Source organism: Lacerta agilis, chromosome 9 (genome assembly GCF_009819535.1).
Source record: "Lacerta agilis isolate rLacAgi1 chromosome 9, rLacAgi1.pri, whole genome shotgun sequence".
Taxonomy (NCBI): domain Eukaryota; kingdom Metazoa; phylum Chordata; class Lepidosauria; order Squamata; family Lacertidae; genus Lacerta; species Lacerta agilis.
Genome location: NC_046320.1, coordinates 39,310,211 through 39,323,959, shown reverse-complemented (window position 1 = coordinate 39,323,959; position 13,749 = coordinate 39,310,211). Strand labels below are relative to the sequence as shown.

At 39.1% G+C, this 13,749-nt stretch overlaps 1 protein-coding gene across 6 annotated transcripts in view; it reads right to left on the bottom strand.

The window, feature by feature from the left end:
- The window catches only part of INPP4B (inositol polyphosphate-4-phosphatase type II B), a 205,737-nt gene that overhangs the window by 150,225 nt on the left and 41,763 nt on the right, over positions 1–13,749 (bottom strand). For 2 of the 6 annotated variants that reach the window (XM_033160872.1, XM_033160871.1), the window contains exon 3: positions 1,407–1,505. The exons of the other annotated variants lie outside the window; for them this stretch is intronic. The gene's annotated coding sequence lies outside the window, so the exon portion shown is untranslated. The remainder of the gene's footprint in view (positions 1–1,406; positions 1,506–13,749) is intronic. 6 annotated transcript variants of the gene reach the window in all.

Genomic DNA, 13,749 nt, shown 5'->3' with positions numbered 1-13,749 from the left:
AGGACGGGAGGAGGGAAACAAAGAAAATAAATGAAAGAAAATAAATAAAAAGGGTTAAATTGGTCTCATTGCCCAAAGTTCTATTTGGCTAAAGTGGAATGCAGTTTCCAAATCTTGGCCTACCTAACAGATAAAAGTTATTACAACTTTGCAGAATCCAAAAGATATGAAAAGGCTCTCTATTACTTTACAGAGATGCATGTATGATAACTTAAGCTCATTTGCCTTTGGTCACACCAGTGCAAAAGTTTTCAAATGGTATTAAACAGTATTTTGAGAATACATGTATGCCAAGAAAATGTAGCAAAAATGCCTCTATGTATCTGACGGATTCTGGGATATGGTCTATAATGTGTGTTGAATTCATGTGGGCACCTTCACCCCATAAGTACTGTAAATGCACCCTAGAAAACATCCAGCAATCCCTATGTCTGCTTTCAGGGCAATTCCCCATTAGTAAACCCATCCCTCAACTTCCTGAATTTCCCAAATGTAAGCTGACAGCAAGCACTATTCTAATTTCAGATCAGATAAAATGATTTAATTAATTCTGAGACACAACAAACCATAGCGATACCACTGTCTTCAGAATAAACACTTATTCTCTGAATGATATATTATTTCACAGATAAGAGCCTGTTGTAATTAATAGACTATTCCGCCAGTACACTGACAACATTATGCTAGTAGCTTGCATTTACTCTGTAAACTACCAGTACCATATAGCACACAATACAACTTAAGAAAGCTGGTTTAATGTACTTGCACTTACTTATATAGACCACTGTCAGTAGATATCAATCATGTCAACGTGCAAACATTATATTAATTCATGGACTATATCATCTTAATGCATCATGCACAGGCATAGCTAAAAAGGAAAAAATTAAACTACCAATCAATCTGGGGCTTGTAAATCAACAGATTTATTTACAAGGTTATATACATTTTCCTGACAGAGCTCCTAACAATGGCCTGCACAGGGTTCTCTTTGTCTAAGGCAACTTTATCCAACCTGATGCCTTCTGTATGTTTCAGACCACAACTCCTATAATCATTGGTCAGTATAAGTCAACGTTTAGGAATGCTGAGGTTTGTAGTCTGGGGAAGACTAGTCTAAGAGAAGAAATATGAAAGGGGGTGCAGGAGCCGTGCTGCACTTACATAGTGCATAGTTAATTCAACTATGCCAGAAAACAACATACACAGATCGTACAGAATGCTAAACTGTCACTCAGATTCAGTGGCTTATCTGAAGACAATTACTTGCATCTCAAATGCAAATTAATATAATCCTGAAGTTTGTGTAATGTGTTTCTCTCTCTCTCTCTCTCTCTCTCACACACACACACACACACACTTAATAGTTTAATTAAGAATTCCCCTTAAAATGCTGTTTTCTTTACCTTTTGCACTGTTCAACTTAGCAGCTTTTCCATTTAATTATAAATGGCTGCTGTATTTGACGTAAGGGACTTATGCAACTCATCAGTTTGAAAAATGATCTGGAAGAGAGGAAACAAACTGTAGTAAGAAGGGCAGTCTGTGGTTAGAGATGTTTGATCAGGCTGTTTCACATTATTAAGAATGGATGTGGGTTGCCTGCAGTTTTAATGTTCAGGAACAGCTGTCCTAAATATTGGTACACAGAAGAACAGTATTTTAGTAACACCCAGTAGGGAATTCCACCCTGCTGATTTCAATTAGCTCTCTTTCAAATCTGGAGATACTTACTTTCCATGGGTAAAGTTCCCCAGTGGGGGCAGTGATACTGTAATTGCACTTATTTCAAGAGGTCTGTGAACCAGCTACAAACAATCAATTTCTTATTGAAACTTAGTAAGAGAAGGATACTATATTTTTGCTGGTGCCAATTTTGGATTTGTCAAGTCTTCTAAATTCCACTAATGAAAGTAGCTTTTTTCGCCCTTCCCTCCATTTTCAACAATCCAGCCAAAGCTTGCTTCCTTTAATTTCATTATGGGTTTTACATTTTGGGTGGTGATGGCACCAAAAACCCACACAATAAGTGCTTGTTTTCATTTCTCTGCACTGCTCATATCAAGAGGGAGAGTTTGAGACTAAGAATGGAAGTTACCCAAGAGTTCTCCTCCCCCAGTCAGTCACTTGCCACAGACATCATCCTAATACCTCAGACAAAAATAAACTAGTTAGAACTTTTATGAGGACATAGCATTAAAAGTGGCCCCAGCTGTCAGTGCTTGTTCAGATGAATAGTTTAGTTCTTTCCTATAATGGGTCACAAGTGCACAAAGATAAACAAGCATCCCTCTTACAAATGAATCACTTGGTGCCAACCCTGATTTACTTTCATTAGCAGCCATAAAAAGGTAGCACAACTCACTTGACAGATGTGTTTTAAATTACCATTGTTGACTTTATTGTTGCAACTATTTAACAGGCCCAAACAGAAGCATAAATTATCAAACTGACCACAGATAAGATGTGGGCATAAACATTACAACTGGCTCCATGATTCTAAACACTTGTAATATAATATCATGGTTTGGATAACTTTATAGCCCCATAAGAGTGTTATGATCTCATACAGCCACCAACTGAAAATATTGTTGAAGACTCGTGAGCCAACAGCTGTTCTGCATGCATCCAGCATCTGTGCTACATTTTAGTACAAAATGTTTTTTTATACCACAATGCCAACTTCTTTTTAATTTTCAATATTAAAAAACAGAAAGGGCAATATATAAATTATGTATCTTCTGACAAAAGAGAGCATTGTATTATTAATTAAGTAGTTATTTTATAACAATGAGAAATAAATATATGGTTGAATTTTATATTGGTAATTGGTATTCCAAATACAGATAGCTCATTTTTCTATAAATTTACTGGCTTAAAGATTAGAGGAACATCTAGTAAAATATGCTAATTTAATGGAGAGAGAATGCCCGGTTTTTTCATTCCCAGTCTTTGGTTTTTTGGAGCTCATTTGGGCTTCCAGTGAAATGCAGTGCATATCCTTGTCACCATTAATAAATTTACTACTAATTGCCATAAGACTAGAACTTACTTATACAAATGCTTGTGCCATAATAAATTTGTTAGGATCTAAGGACTTCTGCTTTTGATGCAATACACTAACACTCCTTTGAAAGTATTAAATTTAGAACTACCTATTAGCTGACTTCTCTTTTGTGTCCACATATTTTTGCAAAAGATGTTTATAGGCAAGATTGTTCAGCTTTAGCTAGTTTTTTCCTCCTTTATTTTAGCTGCTATTCAAAATGCATTTTGAGACAACAAATGATCAGCGATTCTGCTACGATGTGGGACTTCTATCAAAGAGGCTTGATACAACAAAACAGAAAGATCTGTGTTCACTTTTAATGTGACCATTGACGGTTTCTTGCTTCAGCCATAGATGTCATTGTTCCATTCAGTTTGCAAGCAAGACTGCAATCTTCATTGCTTTGCTGCTATCAGAAAGAACGAAGAGCTACAGAAAGAGGACCTAATTTATGGCCAGTTTGCTTTAAGAACGTATTTATTTTGCTGAGCTCATCATTTCATGTGATACTCAATATAGAATAATCTTGTAGCTCTGTTAGATATTGAAACAGCCATTTAATAATATACAAAATTTTTGCTTTTCTACTTCTCCTCCAGAGCAGGAGAAAACAAGCTTGCTCCATTTCCCATGTAACAGCCCTTTAGATATTTGAAGACGGCTATATTTCATCTCAGTCTCCTCTTTTCCAAGCTAAACATACCCAACTCCCTCAACTTTTCCTCATAAGGCTTGGTTTCCAAACCCTTGATAATCTTGGTCGCCCTCCTCTGCATACATTCCAGCTTGTCAATATCCTTTTTAAATGGTAGTGCCCAAAACTGGACACTGTACTCCAGATGTATTCTGACCAAGGCAGAATAGAGCAGTACTATGACTCCCATTGATCTGGACACTAGACCTCTGTTGATGCATTAGCTTTTTTTTCCTTTTTCCTTTTTTTGCTCCCTCCCACCCCCCGCTGCTGCTGCTGCTGCATCACACTTTTGACTCATTTACAGGTAGGTAGCCGTGTTGGTCTGCCATAGTCAAAACAAAATAAAATAAAAAATTATTTCCAGTAGCACCTTAGAGACCAACTAAGTTTGTTCTTGGTATGAGCTTTCGTGTGCATGCACACTTCTTCAGATACACTGAAATGGAACTTTTGACTCATGTTAAGCTTGTGGTCTACTAAGACCCTGAGATCCTTTTCACATGTGCTCGTGGCAAACCAGCTGTCCCTCATATTATATTTGTGCCACTTGTTCTTCCTGTCTAAGTGTAGAACCTTGCATTAATCCCTATTGAAATTCATACATTACATTCACAACATTTCCCTGATCCGTCAAGGATGTAACTCTATCAAAGAAAGAAATGACATTCGTCTGGCATGACTTGTTTTTCAGAAACCCATATTGGTTCTTTGTAATCACAGTATTCTTTTCTAAGTGCTCACAGACTGACTGCTTAATTACCTGTTCTAGAACCTTTCCTGGTATGGATGTCAAGCTCACCAGTTACCTGGTCTACTCTTTGCTTTTTGAAGTTAGGAAGAACATTTCCATGCCTCCAGTCCTCAGAATTCTGCAAGAATTCTCAAAGGCTATAGATAGAGACTTTGCAGGCTCTTTTAGTACCCTTGGGTGCAGCAAATCAGGCTCTGGAGATTTAAAGTAGCTAGATGTCCCCTTACCACTTCCTATCTTGGGCTACAGCTCCCTCCTTTCATTGTTTACTCTGTTATCACCAGGTTAGGCACTGGTTTTCTTTGGAGTGAAAACAGAGGGGCAAAGTAGGCGCTGAACATATATTATATAGAGGAACAGAGTATGACTGTAGAAACAAGCTGGAAAGCAGTTTATGGGAGTAAAAAGCACAATATGGCACAGAATTCAGCACCAACACCTTCCTCAATGTGTATTGCACTGTCCAAGTCCCCTGTTGTGTCAACAGACACAGAATCATTGGAGACTGTTCTATTAGAGCAAATGGGGAACTCCCCGGCAACCTGAGTGTGGCTTCTTACAACCAGTCAGGAGCTGGCTCTCCCTGGTCCTTGGCGCTGGCTTTACCTAATGTTGGTCTCACAGGTTTAGGTCAACAGAAGGAATGATCACTTACTGAGATGTTCCACGGCATTCAATAGTAGCTTGTAATTATGAACTACTATGGGTTTTTGGTGGCCTAATATAAATTACCATCCAATTTGCAAGTCTTAGATAACGTTAATGAGAACATAAACTAGGACTCTCATTAAATGAGAACCACAGATTTTAGTACCTCTTCACAAGAAAAAAAAGACTCAAAGGGATGGATCTACTGGGAAATTCATCACAGCCACCAGTTCTGCTACTTGTAGATGTCCTTGGTCTATAGCCAGGAGAACAATTAATCTTATTTGTAGGCTGATGTTCTGAAGTAAAAATTTCAAAAGGTATTGGGCACATTGCCCAAAAGATTACATATATATTGTTTTAAAAATGTCACCATGTTGCTGCTTGTGCACATTTATGAAACTTATGCTGGGCAATATCTTTTCTATAACTGCTAAGTTGACCGTTTTGCTTTGAACATTATTACAGCATGATTTAGAGCCTTTTTATTCTGAACGTGGGTAAAAATGTGCCATCATTCTTTAAAGAAGGTTTTTCTAAAGACTGTGTTCTCTATAAGTGTGCACGAAGGTCACTTTTTGTGGCAATTCCTAAATCTCTGCTAAAAGCACACACACACACACACACACACACACACACACACACTTGAAACAGTTCATTATTCAGAGTTTTGAAGATTTAAGGAAAGAACACAGAAGACAAATACAGTGGACACTCGGGTTTCAAATGCGATCCGTGCGGGAGGTGCGTTCGCAACCCGCGCCACTGCATCTGTGCACGCACGTGATGCAATTCAGCGATTTAGTGCTTCTGCACATACGCGAGCACCGAAACCTGGAAGTAACCCATTCCGTTACTTCTGGGTTCGGCACGGTGTGCAACCTGAAACGACCGTAACCCGAGGTATGACTGTAATGATTACACCATACCTGCCAATTGCTCCTTAAAGAAAGGGACATCCTGTTTTTTTGTGTGAGAATGTGGTGGCTATTTGGGGTGTTACAATTTCGTGCTGTGCTCTTGCATTTTTCAGGGCAAGAGCAAGGCATGGGTCATGTGATTCACCTGGAAGTGCATCCCAGAAGAAGCATCAAACTTTAGATGGAAGGTAGGCCTACTCAAGTTTAACATAAAAAGCAACAAGAAGTTTCAAATTACTGGACTGATTTTGCTGCTTTTGCATTTGAGTACCGAATGGCAAGCTCCCCAGCAAGGTTCAAAATTGGTTCAGGTTATCAGAATTCTTCACTTTGTGTGCCATAAAAACTCAGGGTTTTGCTTATTTTTGCTTGAGAAAGCTCAGGAAGACCAAGACCAGGAGAGATGACACCCCAGCGGTCCCTGTTCATCCTCCCCGCTAAAACTCATTCAAGCAAGAGGGCCAGTAGCAGAGAATGGTGACGGAAGTGCTGTAGGGAGGGGTACTGCTTTCAGCCACTTGCAGATCTCTCCTTTAAAGCCTAGACTCTGCTGCCTTCTGAGCATGTACAGGTTATTGTCCAGGAATCTGTAAAAGTCATTACATGGGAGTGCCAACATTGAAACACTGACTCAGTGTATTATCCAAACCGAGACTCCTGGTTTAGCTTTCTTGGAAAAGCCATGAGTTATAACCAAGTTTTGTCCTATGGGGTCAACCCATTTTTACTACTTTTGCAGAGACTTTGTGTATGGATGGAATTCTCTATACAACACTTAAGAGGCAAGATAAACCAAGTAAGTCAGTAATGTGGATATCAACAATGTTTTTGACACACATTTTAAGTGGAAACAAGAACTATGTATGGATTATTAATGAATTAGACTATTAATTTAATGTAAGTATAAAACTTTTAAAGTGATTCCATTTCAATTATCAACCAATAATCATTCTTTAGGAACAGTTTTACTATGCACATTTCTACCTTGCTTCACATTGATCTTATGCAGAAGTGAGCTTTAAGATTCATATTCTACTGAACATTTTGTTCAGGATGAGTTTTTTGGTTTAAAAAGAGTGAAGAACAGATTTTTTAAAAAAATTAATCTTTTATCAGATGAAATTGCCAAACAAGTTCGCCATGATGCTACTAGGTAATTGCATTGTCAAGGACATATCCTTATTTATGATTTTCTTATATAACCTTTTTCATGATCTGTGTAAGCATTAGAAAACCATGCCATAGGGCATGAAGTCTAAGTACTGTCATTCTCATACAGATCACAGTTTTCGTAAATACAGTTGTCTTCCATGATTATAGCTATTGCTAGAGAAGGAAAACCTGACTTTCATAGAGAAGATAGTAAATTAGTTGATTCACAGCAGCTCATGACTGATTCATGACAGTATCCACATTCTAATCATGAAAACCTGAAACTTTCAAAGCAAACTGTGAAATAAGGTGGTTTTCATATAACACTTGAGTGTTAAAACTTCTAGTTTACAATCCAAGGCTTAACCCGTTGGATTCTAGCTCTCTCCAGTCACAACCAGCATGGCTAATGGTCAATTATGACAGGGGTTGTAGTGTGGTGTAGTGGTTAAGAGTGGTAGACTCATAATCTGGGGAACTGGGTTCGTGTCTCTGCTCCTCCACATGCAGCTGCTGGGTGACCTTGGGCTAGTCACACTTCTCTGAAGTCTCTCAGCCCCACTCACCTCACAGAGTGTTTGTTGTGGGGGAGGAAGGGAAAGGAGAATGTTAGCTGCTTTGAGACTCCTTCGGGTAGTGAAAAGCGGGATATCAAATCCAAACTCCTCCTCTTCTTCTTCTTCTTCTTCTTCTTCTTCTTCTTCTTCTTCTTCCCACACTATCTGGAGGGCTTAGCCATTCTGTTCTTAGCCCATTGTGAGATCAGTCTTGCCAGTGACTGTCACTGTAGTCATTGGCTATTACTACCCCATCTGTGAAGTAGTTAAGAAAAACTTAACCTACAACACATATTTGCATTCTTTATGCATGAGACTCTTTGTAGTAAAAGAATTCAATACACCTTTGTATCATTCTTGTTTTGTTGCCACATAAACTTGGAAGAACCAACCTGTCTTGAACCAGAAACTGTGCTCTTCTCCATACAGATGCCTATACTACATTAAGAAAACAAATGTGTCTTCCTGGATATACCACCAGAGGAACTTTTGCTGTTTTATTCATTCTCTGTGGCTGTTTGTTTGTTTTCATTCTTGTTATTTATGCTTGACTGGTATTTTTTTTTTTTTTTTTATAAATGTTGGGTTACCAATTGGAATCCCTGTGTTACCTAAAGAAGCACACTTGTGCCTAAACAACAGATACCCTTGGGCTTTCAAACCTTCCTTGTCCACTTGTTCATACCTTGCCTATTGAAGCCCGGCTCATATCTGCATTTGCTATTTCCCAACCTCCTCCAGCTCTGGTGGGGTGCTACAGATCACATTGATACTGTCAAGACATTCCTGCTATGCCTTTAATCAACTCCTCTCAACTGTTGCAGCCCAGTTCCATTCAAAAGCCCATTTTATTAATCCCCAATTTTGTTTAATGTAGATGAAGTCACTGGGCATGGTAACTCAAGAGATTTGGGGCCCAGCTTTTATGTATGGATCAGAAGAAGCTTGGACTATTTTGAACTGGTGCCTAGATGCAGTGGTGGCTGGATAGGGGGCTGCAAACTGAGACTGAATCCTGCTAATGTGGAGACTTTGTGGATGGGCAGTTGCCAGGTGGGGGAGTTGGGGAGTTCACCAGTTCAGGACAGGGCTGTACTCCCTTGGGAGTGCTCCTACATCCATCTTTGTCACTAGAGGCTCAGGGAACCTGCATGGCAAGGAAGGCCTATTATCAGTTAGTTCAAACTGCCGTTTTCTGGACAACGTAGCTTGGACACTGTGATTTATGCATTGGCAACCTCACAATTGGACTACTGTAATGAGCTCCAGTTGAGGCTTCCCTTGAGATTGGTCTGGAAGTGGCAGCTGTTGCAGAATGCTATAGCCCGGTTGTTAAGTGGAGCACCTTGACAGGTACAAATTAAAATTGTGCTGAGGGAACTGCACTGACAGTTGATCAGCTACTGAGCCACATTCATGGTCTTGTAACATACAAAGCCCTGAACAACTTGGGACCAGGTTACATGAAACCCCTTCTATCCCAGTATAGACCTGCAAGATCACTTAGATCATATGAGGAAAATTTACTCATGGCACTGCACTCTACAGAATGTCATAGGCCGGAAGTCCCAAACAGGCTTTTCCTACTACTGCCCCTCAAGTATGGAATGCCTTTCCCTCTGCCATATATGAAGTGGCAACCATCAATTGCTTCATCTGACTTGTAAAGGCATTACTATATACATTTTTGTCCAGGCTTTTTGGAGTGTTGGACTAGCGCCTGGGAGACCAGGGTTCAAATCCCCACTCAGCCATGAAACTCACTAGGTGACCTTGGGCCAATCACCATCTCTTAGCCTAACCTTCCTCACAGGATTATTGCAAGGATGAAATGGGGAGGAGCAGAACCAAGTACACAACCTTGAGCTCCTTGGGAGAGGTGGTATATAAATGTAATAAATAAATAAAAATCAGGCCCTGTTTTTATCTGTATGAATTCCTGCTTTTTCTATGTTTCACATGCTTTGATATTAATGATTTTAAGTTATATTTTTGTTTTAATAATCTTCTACTGTTTTTATGCTGTTGATTGCTTACCGGTTTTGTCAAATGTTATTTATAATTTTTTAAATAAATAAATAAATACGAGGCTGCATTTCTCCCTAGCACCAGCTGCTTAATGCAGACAGGAGCAAGGCCTTCACCTTTCTGCCCTGCTTGGGAACTTCCAAAGGCATTTGGCTTGAAGATGATGCTGGGCTAGATTCTAATGAACTACAAGACGGAAATGCGGTCTGAGCCCTAAGCAGCAAGTTACTCCTTTGACCCAGCAGCTGGAGCTGTAACATCCACTTTGCAAAAAAGGAAACTATTTTATTTGTTTAACAAAATTTATACACCACTGGACTGTAGTAAAACCTCTAAGCAACTTTAAGAAATGCTAAAACTATCAATGTATCATTTATCACTTATAAATTAGCAAGAAACACAGATGACTAGAAAAGACTATAGGTTGATTATAGTCTCAAAGAATCAATCCCCCAAATAATTTCCCCTTCGATTACTATTCTAAGAATCATTCGTTTCCTTCACATATGCCCCTCCTTCAGTTCTCTCCCATTTTCTCCAAATCCCTTTCCAGTTCAATTATTCTCCCTTCCCTCGCCATCCTTTTAAAAACCCATCTTTTAATCTCTCCTAAGCCAGTTTGGTTTTTCTTCAGCGCAGCCTGGGCGTCCCACCCCCACCCCCCACTGCCTAGAGACATTAAAGAGGAAGGGCTCAAGAAAGCAAATAAGCTATGAAACTTAAAATGGGGAGCTCATCTAATCAGCAGCAACCTGATCCACATCTTAACAGCTATGCTGACATCACTGTGGCACTCCAGTTTCTTCCACAGAGGCACACTGTGAGTAAACCCAGTGTAGTCTTCTTCACAGACTTTGCATACACTCCAACGTTTTTCCAATGAAAAGAGGGACATCCTAGTGCTTGGTTAGTTTTCTTTCAACTGAGATGAGCAGCCATGAAATACCATCAATTAAATCTCAAGTCACTGTAGTAAGGTGCAGTCACATAAGGGAAATGAAAGAATGGAAGTAATAAGCATGGGTATGTTTTGAGTGGGGTAATATATAAGAAGCTGCCTTATACCAAGTCAGACATATTGTTCACAACCCTGTATTGTCTTGCCATGGGCTCTCTAAGATTTATCCTGGAACCCTATCCTTTTTTCACTGAACTTGTGAGCCACATGCATTGAGTGAGGTGCCCTACACCGCCCCAGAAAAAGGAAAGTCGGTCCCATTTAGCATGTTGAAGATAAAAAGGAGCCCAAAGACTAAAACCTGAAGGCTATTGTGATACAGAACACAAAATTATACACAGAGGCGTCATGGCAGGAAAAAGTACCACTCTTGAGCACTTTCAGTTGTTTAATTTCTATTGATAAAGTGCCTGACATGTAGTGCAGAGTGTCATTTTAATTTCAGAGATGATTCAGTAGTAATTAAATTTAACAATGGAAAGGGACTATGTTCCAAGACGACGGATACAGTTCTGCTAAATCTCCATCAGGCATAATCTCATCTACTTAAGTATAATAACACGGAGGCTTGCAAAAATAGTATTATATTTCCAGTAGTTCAGAACATTTCTCTGCATGTTTCTCTTCAAAAGCATAAAGGAGAGTCTGTTTTAAAACAGCAGTTGTTAGCTAACTCGTTTAAAAACAGGCCTTTGCTGTTTCAATATAGGTTTAAACAAACTTTATGCTGAGCTGCAAATTGTTCTGTTGTGCCTCCTTTAACAGGAATGTTTTATGTTGGTAGGCTCCGACTAAGGTTCTCAGCCACACTTCCATTTGTCCCATGCCTACAATACAAAGGTCAGAGCAGTTTTCCGCTTCTCCTTTGCTTTCTAGGTACAGGTCTGAGCGGTTTTGCATTTGCTTTGCAGCTTTCTCCTGGAAAACACGCTCTTTACTGCTGAAAACCCAATTGCTGTTTCGTCCAATTCAGGGGTAAACCATGGTTCTCCTGGGGGTAAGCAGTGGGGCAAATGGAGGTTTGGATAAGCCCTAAGTCACATTCAGAGTAGACCCACTGAAGGCAATGGACTTTAGCCTGTCCATCAATTGATTTCATTGAAACTACTCTGAGCATGACTTAGTTGAATATCATCTATTGATTTTTGTTGTTTGAAGTATTGCACTCTGTATTTTAAAAAAAATATTGTATGATGCTTCTTAGTCTGTCTAAGCTACCTAGATAATTTTATTCATGAGTGGCTATATAAATTTAATGTTGATAGCTTACCTCTTCACAGCAGTGAGTTAAAACTCAATTTCCTTATATTTTGGGTTGTGGTTCTACCCCCTACTCCAGCCGTCCTGCTTAGCCACCTTTGCATACGACTACTTTTAAAAATATTTATAGCTTATCTATTTTTAGATCATTCTATGTGGGAATATTTCAGGGAGGATATAAATAAGGAACTTCCAAACTTTGGTAAGCTACAAAAATTGGATAGCAACATAGGCATCTATTGTCAAAACTGTATTTTCCTGAAATATACACAAAAAGAATTCTATTCTGTTCACTGATACAGCTCTTTGAAAAGTTGTGTGCCGATGCTCTGAAACTATTCAAAATAGATTTGCTTTATTTGTTTGATGGGTCTAATCATTTAATAGAATAAGATTATAAATAAGCTTGTAAACCACTCAGATATTTTTTTAAAAATTGAAGAGCAGCTTAAAATTCAGAAATAAAACAAATAAAACTCAAAAACTCTGTATAAGTTGCCTTATAGAGAGTCAGACCCATGCCCATCTGTCTCAGTGTTGTCTAAATTTTCCCTAGAATCTCTCAGGGGTTCAGACAAGAGTCTTTGCCAGCATTACATGGAGATGCTGGGGGTTGAACCTGGGATCATCTGCCTGGGCTCTACTACTGAGCTATGATCCCTCCAAAAACAGCAGGTTCAACAATTTCCTATGTATGTGCTCATATTAACAGTGAAGACACTTATTCAAGAGATCAGTATGTTAACCTGGAAGCAGTCTTCAGGAAAGCATCATAGGTGAACTGAAAGAGAAAAGGGCCTATTAAAGAAGTTTTCACGTGGGTTCAGTGTGGGTTCCAATTTGAGCAGTGAGGCAACGGGGCACACTCCCACGAGGAATGTTTGGGTTAGGACAAGCATATTTTATTGTGCAGGTTTGACTTGTAGATTCAAATTGTAAAACAGGCGTGGGGAGGAGTGTGCCTTCCATACATTGCTGAATTACAAGTGGACTACAACTCCCATCATCCGTGACCTAGAATACTTACCGGTAATAAACACAACTAGAATATTGACCACATCACTGCTCTATCAGAACATTCAGCAGTTACAGAAGTCCTATACATGCAATGCAGTCAATTGCTTCTTTCCGTTTCTGCAAAAGTACTTCTTAGTCTTGATTGCTTTGAGACGTCATAAAGCCAAACACCATCTGTTACACAACTAGCTGCGCAGATATAAGTCTTCATTTAGCTCACGCTAAAGGTAGTTTGCAATCTACTTTCAATTTCATCTGTTTTTCCAAAGAAATTTGTGTTACGTTTATGTTATAAATTGAAGATGAAAACATTGGGATAAAATTACAATTAGCTCTGACTAACTTGTTAACTCCAGTACAGTAATTATCTGGCTTGGTTGTATTGCAGTGAAAAAGATTCAGGTTCAGATGTCAAAAAATAAAATAAAAATGTATGTCTTTCATGTTCCACTGCATCCTTGTTTTCACGGCTCTGAATTAAAATAAAATGAAATTCCAGACATGAAATGCAGGCACTTCAGAATAATGCCTTGCCACATGGAGCTGTTTCTATGCTACTGTTTGAACATAATAACTGAGTCTAACTATGCATCCACATTCAAGCTTGAAAATTAAATGGTTAGGTTAAAGTTAGATTACTGAAATGCACTGTATGCTGGTCTGCCTCTCAAGGAAGTTTGGAGAATGCAGCTACTGCAGAAGTCAGTGGACA